We start from the raw sequence: 13,984 nt of genomic DNA, 5'->3' as shown, positions 1-13,984 counted from the left end.
GGCTATTAAATATGAGGCCTCAGAGTTTAAAACACACACGAAACAGTTCTAACGAGTTTGATATACCTCAGAAATACACAACATACAGGGATTACACGTATTTCATTAGCAATATGCAGTTCTGTGTTTAACTGGAAAACACACACACACACACACATTTTTACGCTCAAAGTTTCCCCTTCCTGTCCACATGATAAGCACGTGGTGAGCATGCGGATGTCACATGCGGTTCTCTGTCAATAGTTCATTGTCTCTTTGTCAATACATTTATTGTGCTTGTGGAGGCTGGTTGGCGCTATTTCAGTAATTAGGGGTTTTTAACAGTAAGTTCTTGTTTGTTCGGGAATCTGTTAAGGCACTGATCCTCCGCCATACCTTACAGTCCCCTTTTTCGCCAGGTGGTGTCCCTGTTGGAGACATCATCGGACGACAATCATCACAATGGCGGATGGCAGGTGAATCATGAGGGTTTTGTAGCAGGTGGTTGTTCCACGGTGGGTGATGTAGACAGTAGCCACATCCAGGTCTCTGCAGCAGGTGCAGAGGCAGCAGGTGCCTTGACAGTGTGTCACCTGTCATTATGAAGTCAGTTCGTTTGAGGCAGGTGCTTGTTTGTGGCTGCAGGGAGTGGTTATGGGCATTGTGTAGTGTGGAGAGAGTTTCAGACTGACCTAGTACTGGTAGCAAAAGGGCAGCAGGTGGCCGTTCAGCCCTTGGTTCGGCACCTAGTCACCAGGTGTCTGAAGTCTGCAGTGTTACTCTGCTCTGGCAGCAGTGCTGACTTGAGCTTGCCTGAGTGGTGTTGGGCAAGAGTCAGAGGTTTGTTCTTCCCAGTACTCCTCAGGGGAGTTCTGTTCCAGGAGCTCTTTGCTAGTGCTAGCAGCTCTTGTAACTCAGAAACAGGCGTTTCTAGCTGTCTTTGTGCAGCCTCTGTTTGGCACCTGTTTGAAAGGTGTACAGGAGGATGTTGTTGTAGACTGCTGTGGGACGTCCTGTGGTGTTTGCTGGGTGAGGCCTTGTGTTTGTTAAAGGCCTTCTGTGTCAGGTCACGCAGTTGTTGGATAGGCATTGTGTGGGGCAGGCCATAATGCCTAAATGGTGACTTACCATAGGATGGAGGTTTCGGAGGAAAAGGCTCTTGAAGCTGGTGTCCTCCTCCATCCCAGGTTTGTTGCTGAGCTCGAGTAAGCTCGTCTGAGTCTGTGGTAGTAAACATAGGGAGATTCATGCCGACCCTGTTTGGTGTCTAGGGCAGCGATCAGTCCGTTTTTAGACTCTAAGAATTCCCTTATGATGGCTTGTTTCAGCTGCTGGTAGTTAGACTGGATGTTTTCTGGCTGTCGAGCCAGAAAGCGTCGCAACTCTGGGCTGGATGTGATCCAGATCAGATGAAGTCTATCTTGATGGTTCACACTCATCAAAGACTGCAGGTGAAAGTCAATGTCTCGCAGGTAAGCGTGGACGTCGTGGTCTCCTGCAAGCTCTGGTGTAAATGCAGGGATATGTCTGGCCATTCGGTTGAGGTCTTTGAGTGTCGCTACACGTGTCGTTTCAAGATTCGTCTGAATCAATCCTTTTCCTTCCGCGGCTGCAGAAGCTTTAAGGAAACTGTCTGATGATGTGTTAAGCATAGGGGTTTGTCTCCCCCCTTTGTAAATCTGTGCTTGGCTGGGGGAGGTTTCTCTGCTGATTGCAAGTGGGGAGTGAGATGTCTCTCCTGCTGTGGTTCCTTTTGCAGCAGGTAAGAGTGTCTCAGTTCTCGTTGGACCATGTCAAGTTCATCTTTGGTGTTGTCCAGCTGCTGAGTCAGCACTTTAACTTCAGCTCTGGACACATTCAGTTGACCTTCACAGGCCATGATTCTGGCATCTTTGTCCAAGAGTTCAGAATTTGCTGTTTTTAACAGTGAATCTTTGTGAAAAAGTACCTTTTCCAGGTGCTCTCTAGCTGTCTTTTCCAACTGCTCTTGTTGTTTAGCAGCTGTCAGAGCCGTTTGAAGTCTGTGGATTACCTCCTGTGACTCCCTTCTGCCAGGGTCCTTGTGTCTGTCCTGAGCCTCCATCTCTAGCTGGTCTATGCGGTTTTTAGCATGTGTCAGCTCCGTTTGGGACTCAGTGATCTGGCGTTTGAGGTTGTTTACCTCCTGTTTCAAACCTGTGAGGTTGTGGGCCAGGACGATAACCTCAGTCAGATATTTGTGCTCATACCTCTGGTTTGAGTCGTCTGTCATTAGTTCTTTTCCCTCGTTTTCCAGTTGCTTTTTGTTCTGTTGCTGAAGGTCGTCAGCAGCCATGGATAAAAGGGTGTTCCTCAAAACACCTAGCCAGTCCTTTTGGCCTTCCATCTGGGCAGTTAGGCTGAGCATCTGCAACATTTTGGCACACTTCTGGTGAGAGTAAGGGCAAGAGACTAATGCAAGATCAAACAGAATTTGGAGCTAAAGGCAAAGTGAGACAGCAAGGTGTATAATGTACAGCTAGGTTTTGCTAGGTGTGGTTAACAATTGAAATGTGTTCCTGATTATTACTATCTTAGCTGCAAATAGCAGGATGCTCAGATTTGTGTGAATCTGAGTGGCTTTGCTAAAAGAACGTAAGCCTAGATTTAATAAATGACTTAAGATGTTTCTTTGGGTCAAATTATTTATCAGCACTTACTGATAGCATACAACAGGCTTGATCTTTGAACACATGAAGAGGAGAAAGAAAGAGGAAGAAAAGAGCTTTCCTATTAGATTGTGTCTATTAGTGGTGCTCAAAATTATGCCATAGAAATCGTCTAGATTACTTGTGTAGCTGGCTCATAAAATTTAAGCAACTTGTTGCAAATAAACACAAAATCGAGAAGAAAAGTATGTCTAGTTACTTTTGCAGTTTTATGGTGAAATAAAACCACACTAGACCAAGAGGGTTAAATGGGAAAATTAATAGCTGACTTCTATTATTAGTAAAAATAATAAAAAGACTTGAAGAAGTGATTAAAATAGCAGAATAACCTTGTATTGGGAATAATCAATAGCACTGATGATTAACAATTAGATTTGCTTTGGACATCATTCTATAGTTGGTCACAGCTGTTGCGTGTTCAAGACCACACAATGTGTTTGTCCCTCTATAAAGTTTAGTCAACGTGCCATTGAAAGTTCCCAATAACTATAAAAATTATTCTCTATCTAAACAGTTTACATGTAATTAAGTTTTTAGATTTAATTAACAAAGTAACTGCAAATTTAGCTGAACAGCGTTCAGTAAGGGATGCACCTGAAAGGTGCAGGTGAAGTTAGATGAGAAGAATTAAAGTTAAGGAAAGAGAAAGTGAGAATTCAGAAACCAGAAATGGGGTTAAAGGAAAATGGTTTAGATCACTTCACTCTGCATGCACACAAGCTGTAGATAAAGGCTTCATGTAAATTATGCTAGCAGCTAACTGTTGAAGCTATTAGTTAGCTTAGCCTAAGCTAAGGGGCTGCTAAGTTGGGTTAGCTTAGCCATCTAAGCTGGTTTGTTTACAAAATGGCGTCGGAAGGAAACACGTGCTATCTGGAGTGAGCACTTCCTGTGACAAGTCGTTGTCATGGGAACCAATGCACTTCAGAGTTTCAGTGAGTGAAACACAGGTTTGATCACCAGGAAGCTAAGCCTTTTAGATGCACAGATAAAGTTTAGATGAAGGACATCAATCTAACTATAATTTGTAAGGCCTTTATACTGTGAAAAGGGGAGCATCACCCAAATCTACATTTATATACACTGTACTGAGATTTCTTTCTCAGAAACAGGTTAAGCAATCAATTCTGGTACAGTTTACATGCCGCTGAGCTGAGATTCCTTCATCAAAACAGACTTACACTTTAATACTGAAATTAGGGTTTCTCCGCTAAAATCATATTACTCGTACACTGATACCTTTTGAAAATATGCTTAAATGTGTTAAGACTCTTTCAATTACAGTAGAGATGTCAATTCAAGCCATCACCTTATCCGCATCCAAACAAGCCAGCAACTAGTGAAGCAAATGCCGTTTCGCATGTCGTGTCCTATTCTGACTGGAATTATTCAATGCACACTTTTAAGTTGACAGTGGTTAAAGCTCATAACCTTTGTTTAATCATGCCCGCATTCTCCACCATTATGTAGCGAATCAGCTCTATATTCTTCCACCATTAGGAAGCGAATCAGCTCTATGAAATATTAATAATCAATCATAACTTGTTATAATCGATTATGAATATTTGGATCAGTTAATCGGGTTAACTTGATGTAGCTACATTAACATTACAACCAAATACTCGGCTCATCCCGTGAACACTCAATTTTGGTTATTAATTAATTAATTAATCGAAATGTACATTTCCGGGGCAAGGGAAATGTCTTTCTTACTAAGTATTAAGAGCAAGTAGTCAAAATCTATGATTAGTGACTTTAGATATGAGCTTGAGACACAGACAACTTTACATGTGACATGAACAAGACTTTATTAACTAGACTAAACATTTAAACTACTCTAACATACATATACATACATTCATACAGTTTACCAAGGGAAAGAGGGCTGAAGCAGAATACAGGAAGGCAAGAAGTTATAGCATTGTTTGAAGTTCAGCAGATCAACAGCCTGAGCAAACCATCATATTAGTTCTGACACGCCCTTTTTAGAAAGGGGTTAAGGATACTTAATGTATCAAATAATGAGACTAAGTTTGATACTTGCATGTCCCATTTGAATTAAACTGTCCTGATGCAATTTGTTGAGGCTCCAGTTGATCTTTGATGATGTTGTCTTGATGAGAGAGAGAACCAGTGAGAGTCAGAGGATCTTGGTGAATGGGCAGTCGAGGCCGTAGCCTGGCACACGCTTGGGAGTCCTTGGGGCCTCCTAGTTTGGCATGATTCAGCGAGAGAGTGAGAGAGCACAAGGCTCAGAGAACCAGAAAGGCAGGAAGCCGGAGGAGCATAACAGAGCGAAGAGATAAGAGAGAGAAGCTAAGAAGAGTTGGTAAGATAAGAGGATGAGAGGAAGTGGGCGCAGCAATTTTATACCCTCGGGAAACAGGTCCCACCTCTCATTGGCTCGACCAATGAGAAGGGTTTGGGTTCCAGGCGGGAATTTGGTTTATTGCTCTTTGTTGTAAAATTGCCCATTGCATGTGCAAGAAAGAAAATAGGAAATATACTTTTAATACTAATATGTTGTTGTTATCGACATATCATGTACACAGTCATTTCGATCTTCAAAATACCAAGTTATAGAGACCAAATATGCCACACATATGATTTTGGTTAACCATAGTATGCAAAGTCTGAAACATTAACCCATTAGTTTGCAAGAAAACATAGATCAAGCACATTTAAGGGAAAATGTGAGATGGCACACTAGATATATGTCAATATTTATCACATGGATATATAGAATATATATATAGGATTAACAGGGTTCATTTCTCTTTCTCAGTAAGAGAATGAAGGGAGGGTCAGCACTTCTCTGAACATTCCTTTGGAGGTCGTAAAGGCCTCCATTACTCTGGGCAGGAGAATGATTCCTTTGTTCCGTCCACGGCTCATTTGCATGTTTCTGGCTGGGTTTATGACGGTAAGAGATTTTGGGCTGAATGACTCAAAAGATGGCAAAACATAACGTAATATCATTCTACTGAAGATCTTATATTCGAATTTAGCTAGGCCAAATCGTAAGGTTTAATTTGATACCAAGAAAAGTATATTTAGTACACTTAGAAAGGGAATATACACTGAGGCTATTAAATATGAGGCCTCAGAGTTTAAAACACACACGAAACAGTTCTAACGAGTTTGATATACCTCAGAAATACACAACATACAGGGATTACACGTATTTCATTAGCAATATGCAGTTCTGTGTTTAACTGGAAAACACACACACACACACATTTTTACGTTCAAAGTTTCCCCCTTCCTGTCCACATGATAAGCACGTGGTGAGCATGCGGATGTCACATGCGGTTCTCTGTCAATAGTTCATTGTCTCTTTGTCAATACATTTATTGTGCTTGTGGAGGCTGGTTGGCGCTATTTCAGTAATTAGGGGGGTTTTTAACAGTAAGATCTTGTTTGTTCGGGAATCTGTTAAGGCACTGATCCTCCGCCATACCTTACATGAGTGTTTTCATAAATGAACTCATCTAAAAATATCAAGACACATCTGATTTCTCATTATGTGACCTCAATGAAATGCAACATTGATTGAAACGGGTGTTGATTGGTTTAGGTTTTTTAGTTTGGGGTCATATCAGTAGAACTGCATGTCCAAACACTCCACCCTGGATAAACTCCAGAATGACTGCATTTACCACAGAGGAATGTGGGATCACCAATTGCGTGTATTTACCTGTGCTGTTAGATAGTATTCAGAATCAAGAACCAGTTCTTATTCATAACATTTTTTTATTACAGTTTTTCTCGATTGCTTAAAACACATTTCTTGAAATGATGCCTCCTTTTCTCGAAACTCTAAACCATAACTTCTCACCCAATTCCCCAAACTTCCTATTTTCAGGTCAAAATGAAGCACTCCATTCAAAACCCTTCAATCTCGCTGAAAAACCAAACTTTGCCCTCAGACATGACACACAAGCCCTCAAAAACACACACTAGAACATAGTCTTACACACTGGTAATAAGTTATGTTGTTTGTGGTTATCCCTCTCAAAAAAACTTTTATATGAACAATGACACAAATATATATATTTGCAAATTTTTTTATTCCTTAATTTACTGTACAGTACAATACACCAAACAAAAAAATTCTGCCCCAGCATCCCGTCTTTGGTCTGGGACAGGCCAGAGAATCTCTTCAACATCACAAGCTATATTGGCCCCATCCAGGCAACGGGGGTAAACTCATCTTGCATGCCTGATCCACCCCTGGCACACATCAAATTACAAATGTCTTGACAGGTTTTTTGCATGGTCTGTAGGAGGTGAACATGGATGTGAGGTTCACAAGGACATGGTCAACTAGAGTTGCACAAATTTCATCCGAGACCACTTGTCTCCTTGCCCTTCCTCTTCCTTGTCATAATCGTCGTCCTCCACCTTCTCTCCGGTGTCCTCAACCTCTTCCTTCACGTCTCTCTCTGGATCCATTGTTCCAAAACTGAATGAACTGACTCGGGCACTTTTATCTATCTATTGAAGGTTCTGATTTGTGTGTGATAAATTTTGACTCTTAGTGTTTCCACCTGGGTAATTGTGTGCTAATTGTGCTCAAGCTGTGAGGCAATGAGGAATGAAGGGATTTGTGTGTAGAGTTTTGCAGTGACAGTTCAACAAATCTGACTCATGTGTCAAAATAGGGGAATAGTGTTTATAGTTTAGAAAAATGGGTGTGCTTTTTGATAAATTGCATTATGGTTTTGAAATTTTAGTTCAAAAGCCTGGTTATAGTGTTTAAGCAATCAAGAAAAACTGTAATAACTTAAGCTAGTAGGTTGAAAACATTTAAATGAAAAACAGCTCACATTTAAAGCTTTGAGATCCACACTGTTGCAACACTAAAAATGTTTTGTTCCCCATCATATCCCTGAGCTTTTCTGTGTGTGTTCAAAGTCTTAAATTTGAGGTGAAAATTATGATGAATGTCTAACTCACTGTGCATTTGTGTTCATGTTAAGCAGTGAGAAATGAGTTATGTGTGTCTATGTGTGTTCATCTGGAGTGTTTGGTCAAACCCCATTAACCAGTGCTTGGTCTGCAGGTGCAATGAGAACACCATGAATCAAAGCCTGTAAGCCTGGGGATTGTTTGTGTGTGTGTGTGTGTGTGCAATGGTAGTGCTTAGTGAAATATTCCCCCGCTGGATGGTGTAATTACAGTTCATGCAAACCTCCTTTACACAGAAAAGCTGTGATTTCTCAGTATTCAACCTATCATTTCATTTTCAGTCAGCTATGCACTTTTAAAACTTCTAACAACAGTTCCAAAAATCCAGCACTCTGAAATCAGCTGTGTGGCTGTGCATTAATTGTCAGGGTGGTTGACTTGACATCTAGCAACTGACTAGTCAGCTATCGATCTAATCATCTATTTTAAATTTTTGATTTAAATGACTTGACGAGTGTCGTTTTCATTCAACATGATCTCACGGGAAGTCAACGCGCTGCTACCGAATGTCTCCCATCAGACATTTTTGTATCAGTTCAAGTTTTACTTTTCCTGTGGTGCTACTGATAACATGTTCTGGTCATGTTGAAATCAGGAAGTAGTCATGTTCACATAAACAACGATGGGCGTTATTCAGAGGTTGGGCTTTTCCTCTAAGATTACATTTTTACTCCATTTTTACGCCGGTTAGGTTTATGGTTGGGATTTGGGGTAGAGTTAATATCCATTCTTAATGACTGTTTTTCAGAATTTACAACTAAAACAACACTCTTTTGGTGCCACTCTGTGGAGATTTCACCTGGAAACTGGTCAACAGCACTTACTATCTCTGCCACTAGGGGAAGTAGTTTTAATTTCAGTAAGCACAGACCAATTTCTGCTGAAGAAATTTAGATTTCCTGATGCAGAGTTGACAGATCATTATGTGGATTACATTTAGAGTATTTTAATGGAATATATACATGTAAAAAGCTCTTCGTTCGGGGCAATGGAGGAGTCAGGAGACAGCAAAGCAAGTTCAAGGTCAGGGTTTTTAATTTTCAGGTTTACACACCCACATACAATCGACGGTAACGTCGATACACACTAATTTACATGCACACTTTACAACTAAATGGAAAAGCACTCTCTCTCTCCCCGTCTTTGGACACTCGTCATGCCTTTTATGTCTCCCTCCACTTCACTATAACAAGAGACAGGTGTTAGGGTTAATTATGAACCAGGTGACAAGCCTTACCGCTCTCTCTTCCCGCAGACCGACACATGACCACGTCCCCATGCCACATGCCCCCACCACTGACTCAGGCCGGGGCAACATCCTGCCTGCATACCCCCATTTCTGGAGAGAAAGTCAGCCACAACCATCTGTACCCCCGGTCTGTGGATCACCTTGAATTTAAAGCACTGGAGAGCTAGATACCAACGGGTGATCCACGTGTTAGTATCCTTCATGCAGCGGAGCCACTGCAGATGGGTGTGATCGGAACAGAGGGTGAAGGCCCGCCCCAGCAGGTAGTAGCGGAGTGTCAGAACAGCACACTTAATCGCAAGACACTCCTTCTCGATGGTACTATATTTTGTCTCCCTGAAGGAGAGCTTGCGACTAATTAAAAGCACTGGCCGTTCCTCCCCTCCGACCTCCTGCGTGAGCACCGGGCCCAGCCCCCTGTCAGATGCATCAGTCTGCAAAATAAAGGGGAGAGAGAAATCAGGTGCATGTAAAAGTGTGTGACCCCCACACAGTGCGGATTTTAACATAAGGAAGGCCTGTTGGCACGACTCTGTCCACTGGACCGGATCGGGAGCACCCTTTTTAGTAAGGTCAGTCAGTGGGCTGGTGACATCAGAATAACTAGGCACAAACCTTCGGTAGTAGCCAGCCGGCCCCAAAAACGTCCTTAGCCCCTTTTTGGTCTTGGGCGCTGTGACCCAAGTGGAACCCCAGATACCTAACTTCCACCTGCCAATTTGCACACTTCTTCGGGTTGGCCATGAGTCCCGCCTGTCTCAGCGCTCTCAGGAAAGCCCTCAGATGTTGCATATGTCATCGCCAGTCATTACTGTAAATAATGATGTAATTTAGATATGTGGTGGCATACACCGAGTGCAGTCTGAGGATCTTGTCCGTAAGGCGCTGAAACGTGGTCGGGGCTCCAAACAAACCAAACGGAAGTGTCATAAATTGGTGTAATCCGATCGAGTAACTCCTCAATTCGCAGCATTGGATAAGTGTCAAATTTGGACACCGCGTTCACTTTCTGGTAGTCAACTCAGAAACGGACCGAGCCATCGCTCTTCGGTACCAGAACTACCGAGCTGGCCCAATCGCTGTGCGACTCTTGTATTACGCCCATTTCTGAACAATCTTTTTCTTGTGTTCAGGAAGACGATTGGGGCGGCTACGAACCACCACACCCGGGGTGGTTTCGATATGGTTTTCTATGAGGTTAGTGCGACCGGGCAGGGGAGAAAACACGTGTGCGAATTCCGCTTGCAGTCTGGCAACATCTGTCAGCTGCGACAGTGAGAGGTGGTCTCCGCAAGGGACCGGGGTAAATTAACTTGATTTGGGAAATACCTCCAGCCCAAGCTCTGCCCTCTCTGGAACTGCCGTCGCCAAGGCTACAGGTACCGCCTCCCTCCATGGTTTGAGGAGGTTGAGGTGGTAGGTTTGACGTGACCCTCTCCTATACATTTGCTTAATGTCATAATTGAGACCTCCAACTCGTTGTATTACCTCAAAGGGACCTTGCCACGTGGCGAGTAATTTGGAGCTCGAGGTGGGCAGCAATACAAGCACTTTATCTCCCTGTGCGAATTCCCGTGGTCGAGTGCCCCTGTCGCACAGTCGGCGTTGGCGTTCTTGTGCTTGGAGCATTTCTCCTGTGTTACGTGTCCCAAAGTGTGGAGTTTTGCTCTAAGGTCAAGAACGTATTGAATTCGATTTTTACTATTCGAAGGTCCTTCCTCCCAAGCTTCCTGTATGATGTCAAGAATGCAGTGTCTGGCACCCATACAGTAGCTCAATATGGGAAAAGCCAGTAGAGGCTTGCGGGACCTCTTGTACTGCAAACAACAGGGGTTCGAGCCACTTATCCCAGTTTTTAGCATCTTCATGTACTAACTTACGAATCATGTTTTTTAAAGTCTTAGAAAATCGTTCGACCAGTCCGTCAGTTTGTGGCTGATAAACGCTGGTGCGAATTGACTTAATGCCTAATAATTAATATAGTTTGCGAAGTGTAAGTGACATGAATGTTGTGCCTTGATCAGTGAGGATTTCCTTTGGAATAATTTTGAAGAGTGCCTCCGCAACACTACGTGCTGAGATGTTGCGTAGAGGCACTGCTTGTCGAAGGGGATCTCGATCAACGGTAGCGGGCGCAATGGCGCTTTTGAGGTGGCCGGTGGTTTCGCCAACTGACATTCCCGGCATGCTGCATACCACTTGCAAACGTCCCTGTGAATGCCCAGCCAAAAGAAAGGGGCCATTATACGTTTCAAAGACTTTTCGTGACCCAAATGGCCAGCCATTGGATTATAGTGAGCCACCTGGAGGAGTGTTTCCTGACAGCTCTTCGGTACTAATAGCTGAGTTGTAATCTCTTTGGTTTGAGTGTCCTGCATCACTTGATACAACCGTTCTTTGATAACAGAGTCAGGTCCGGGCTGGTCGACGCATGTGCGCTACGATTACTATGTGATACTAGACTTTCTCTGCAGGAGTTCAGACTCATTTAGTCTTTCAGACTCATTATAAATGCAGGTATCTCCTGACCACACACATGCTCTTGACGTGCACATTCATTGTTGTTGTTTCCACCTTTGTCTCCTGTTGTTCTCCAGCATGCACATCATCTTTTAGCTCTACTTTTTAAAAGCAACAGCTCAACTGTGAGTGCAGGGGCGAAAATTTCATAAAAATGTTGGGGGGGACAATAAACACAACAATTCTCAAGAGCAATTTTTGAAGGGGTTTTTTGTTGTTGCCCCATTTGCATTTATATTATTTTATTCCTTAAACAATTATTTTAAGAATATATCGTTATATTATTAACAATACACATATTTTAATGATATTTTAGGGGGACAACCCTCAGATGGGGGTCCTGACCCCCCTCCCCTACAAGGCTTGCGTACCATGCTGACGACAAATTTTCCATCAGTAGCCATGTACACAAACGCTAGCTTACGGGTAAAAAGTATATTTTGCGCTAAATCAACTAAAGCCTTAAAAGGACACTGCATCTACATACACTTCTGCAAACATTTTGGGATGGAATTCACAGACACATCCTTTTAGTTTAAATATTGGCCACCAACATTTATTACGTTTACTTACAGAAAGCAAGACTTGTATTACACATAAGTACATAACTAATATTGGCATTGTATTCATGTTGTTTAGCCATTGGGGAACAGGTGTCCCCAGTGAGCCTGGTTTTCAAGATTACTTTTCTCCATTAGCTACATCTTATGGAGTTTTGTGATCCTTGCCACATTTGCCTTTGGCTTACTCACTGGGTGCACAAAGACAAAATTTTAAGGTTTGCTTTTTAATCTCATCATAGATTATAACCGCACAATAAGGACTTCAATAGCATAAGCATTTTATTCACGCTGCATGAGTCTGTGTTTGTAGCTTGCTAGCTTGCTTAGCATTGCTTCTTCGCATTAAACGTTTTATCCTTTGCCATTTTACCACATGCTTCCGATTTTTCCCGCTTTTGTACTGTTTCAAATGTGAGTATTTTAATGAGTGTACCTGCTTCTCTATTTTTTCTTTTCTTTTTTCCACTTGTCTACATCTCGCATCTCGACTGTGTGCATTCGTTTTCTCCACCGTGTTTTACATGAATTACTGCATCAATCTAAAAAAAATCTGCTGATTAGGAACCACATCGATCCCAAACCCTCGCCGCTCAAGAACAACCATAACAGCAACAACAACAACAAACAATATCGGAATGGTAAAACCATCTCTAAGATCTTGCATCTATATTTTGTCCCCTTTAAAGCACCACAATCATCAAAGCAACCCTTTTGTAACTAATTCACTGCGTTCAACAATGAATTTCAGACTTCAAATGGCCAGTTGTGAGCAATGTTTCCATTATTATGCATACTGTGCTTTGTGAGGACTTTATAGTTTTGAGTAAGGTTATTTAGCCTATTTATTTGTTGAATATCTGTTATTCAACTTATTGAAGCGCTGCACTTAATATATATATACATGTGCAGTTATAACTGAGTTGGTTTTTGCGTAGTTGAGCTACTATATTCGTCTGTCTTTCCAAGTATAAATGACAATGCGTAATCGAACTTTTGAAAGAAAGACGTCAGCTGAGGAGGCGTTTAATACATGTTGCCTGTCTCTCTGAGTTTAAACAAAATTGCTGAAGCCAATCGTGGTCAAATTAACATTTATACAGTACATTGCTGGACAAAGTGGAGGTACAATATCATTATTTGTGTCTATTTGTCTGACTTTGCCAAAGTTGGACTAGTATGATGTTCATCATAGCGTTTATTTCTTGACATTTTTAAAAAGATGAATTATTGTTGTAGTGTGATTGAAATCCAAATTTGAAAGTGCATGTAAATGCACTGACAGTTTTGGAAATATGTATTCTACTGTGCATTGAGGTGTTTTTATTAATTATTGAATTTAGTTTCAGCATAGAAATAGTGTAGTACAGAAGAGAACTTCACAGCTTCACAGTTTATTATCAAAGAAATGTATGCCTCTCTCCTAAACATAACCATTCAAATTCTGTGGAAAATTCTTAAATATACCATTCTAGACGTGTCGGCCCTAAACTTTCAAAACATCAGCCACTATTGAAATTCTAGAGAAAGCTCTCATGTGCACAATCTCAGATACCTGATGCTATCAGGCTGTGTTTTAGAGCATGTGTGTGTGTGTGGCTGTGTTCTAAGCCAGTGGACCAGATGTTGAGCGCTCAGCTTACAAATGACTTTGGAGGCTTTCCCTGTGAGATGTGGACTGGCTCACTCTCCACCGAGATTTCAAAACAAGGGTCTAAAAATAAAGCATGTCTCTCATCAGTGAAGACAAAAAAAATTAAAAATTCAGCTCACAGGCTCTGAATGCAGAGTGGCCTGTCAGTAAACTCAGAATTCTCCTTCCGGCTTTCAAATATCATTGACTAATTATATGCATTACAGAAAATTTGAATTCAAACTTAGTTTCATGTTTAAATGATTAGTTCACAGAAAAAAATGAAACTTTTGCATTATTTACTCATCCTAATGTCGTTTCAAATCCAAATATTTTTTTCCTTCTTCTATGAAACACAAAATGAGATGTCAGAATGTCCATGCTG

Source organism: Xyrauchen texanus, chromosome 29, assembly GCF_025860055.1.
Source record: "Xyrauchen texanus isolate HMW12.3.18 chromosome 29, RBS_HiC_50CHRs, whole genome shotgun sequence".
Classification (NCBI taxonomy): domain Eukaryota; kingdom Metazoa; phylum Chordata; class Actinopteri; order Cypriniformes; family Catostomidae; genus Xyrauchen; species Xyrauchen texanus.
This window is presented reverse-complemented; position numbering follows the sequence as displayed.